Source organism: Trachymyrmex septentrionalis, unplaced genomic scaffold (assembly GCF_001594115.1).
Source record: "Trachymyrmex septentrionalis isolate Tsep2-gDNA-1 unplaced genomic scaffold, Tsep1.0 scaffold164, whole genome shotgun sequence".
In the NCBI taxonomy this organism is placed as follows: Eukaryota; Metazoa; Arthropoda; class Insecta; order Hymenoptera; family Formicidae; genus Trachymyrmex; species Trachymyrmex septentrionalis.
Genome location: NW_017304800.1, coordinates 275,715 through 278,270, shown reverse-complemented (window position 1 = coordinate 278,270; position 2,556 = coordinate 275,715).

Sequence of the window (2,556 nt, the reverse complement as noted above, 5' to 3'; positions counted from 1 at the left end):
AAAACCGCCAAAAAGGTACGAAGATGTAGAATTGCAAGCATTGTTGGACGAAGATGATTCACAAACACAAAAACAACTCGCAGAGCAATTGAGCGTTAGTCAACAAGCTGTTTCCAATCGCCTACGAGAGATGGAAAAGATTCAGAAGACCGGAAGATGGGTACCGCATGAGTTGGACGGCAGGCAGATGGAGAGGCGCAAAAACACATGTGAAATTTTGCTTGCACGATACAAAAGGAAGTCGTTTTTGCATCGTATCGTTAGTGGGGATAAAAAGTGAATTTATTTTGAGAATCCCAAGCGCAAAAAATCATGGGTGGGTAGACCCAGGCGCACTATCCACATCTACCGCAAGACCGAATCGCTTTGGCAGAAAGACGATGCTCTGTGTTTGGTGAGACCAGAAGGGTGTGGTCTATTATGAGCTGTTAAAACCTGGTGAAACGGTTAATGCTGGACGCTACCAACAACAATTGATCGATTTGAACCTTTTGCTGCTTGAAAAAAGACCAGAATACTAAAAGAGACAACACAAGTCATTTTTCTTCATGACAATGCTCCATCACATACGGCAAAACCGGTTCGCGACACATTGGAAGCACTCAGCTGGGAAGTTCTACCCCATGCGGCTTACTCACCAGACTTGGCTCCTTCCGATTACCACTTGTTTGCATCAATGGGTTTGCATCAATCACGCACTTGCTGAGCAGCGCTTTGGTTCGTACGAAGATGTGAAAAAATGGCTCGATGAATGGTTCACGGCAAAGGGGGACGATTTTTATTGGCGTGGTATCCACAAATTGCCCGAAAGATGGGAAAAATTTGTAACTAGCAATGGAACATACTTTGAATAAAGCTATTTTTATCATTCTTCCGAATTTAACGTGTTTTTTTTTTAAATCCGCATTTCATACTTGTACACCTGTATGTACTATATAATAGTCCCCAGAAACACGCGCTGAAATGATTTTTCCGTCTTGAAAACGCCAACTCTACTAAAGCACCGCAGTAATATCACGAGTTAAATTGGCTAGTAATTTAACAAATTTTTAGTAAATTTAACCAGAAATTTAATAAATTTAACTAGAATTCTGGAGCTTTCATTTTCCACCACAATTCTAGTTAATTTAACAAAATATTTTTCTCCTTATACGTATAATCTGAATGAGGTTGCGTTCACATTCCCACCCGAATGTTCGCCAGATATTATTCGATCCTTGTTTATCATTCGGTGAACAACAAGGTAAAACGATATTTGAGTAGCACTCGAGTAGGAATCTGAACGCAGCATGTTCCCAAATGAGTTTACAATATTCATAACAAAATAACATGTGTTCATCAGATAACGTAATTTTAACTTGCATTATTTCTTACTTTAAAAATTATAAGAACTTATATTTTATTTCTTCCGGATACAATAAAAACAAATTTTTTCGAAAAATTCAATATTTTTTAACAATATAGTCTATATCTATGTATAAGTTTAATTTTTTTAATATAAATTATATAAAATACTAATATAAAATAATAATATAAATATCTTAATACATATTCGTCTATTGAAGTTTATATTTTTACTTTATTTTTTTAAGTTTACGTCTCAATTTTTTTCTATATTTTCGTAGATTGAATATCTCAGTTCAATAGTTGTAAAAATATGTTCAGTTTTGTTGAAGAAACATTGGAAGCAATGGAATCTTTTCGAATATATTGAGAAATTTAAAGGTTAATATATTATTGCTTTTTTTACTTTAATACATACAAGATTTTTCTTTTAATTGTGTTTTGTTTTTATTTATTTATTGTAGGTGAAAAAATTGATGAATAGGTATTCTTATACATGCCTAAATCTATGATAAAAGAGTTAATTCCTATAATCGGAAAGCGTTTTCATTTTCTTGAAAATCGATGAAAATTGCTAGAAAATGAAAATGAAAGTTTGATATCGGTAAGATAATTTTTATATTTTGTGAAATCCAACAAAGTGAGAGAGACACGGAAACTTGACGTGATAGTTTTTTTAAAAATAAAATAATATGAAATAAAACTTGAATATTAATTTTTTAATATGTAATAATAGGAAATAAAATGCTATTAAATATCTGATATAAGTGCTCACAAAGTTTCTTTGCCTGCAGTACATTATTATAATGTATTGTTATCGTAAAAATATATTCAAATATGCTCAATATATTTATCTAGTTATAATAACTAGAAATTCTGTTTGGCCTCACTAAAATACTATTTTGTTAGTTTAACCAGATCATTTTTGTCAGTAAAGAAATTAATATTTAAGTTATATTTCATATCGTTATTTTATGAAAATCATTAGATTCTCATGACTTATCCTACATTTTTGTTAGAATTATAATAATGAAAAATCTTTATTAAAATTCCATTTTTTAAAGAATATCTATTAAACTCAGAAATGTAATTCTTAAATCTTATTTTGAAACAGTTACAGACTCTTCATGAATTGAATGTTTATATGATTTGTTAATAATGTATTGCAAATCTGTTCATACTCTAAATAATTACACAAGCGTTTTTTTTTTT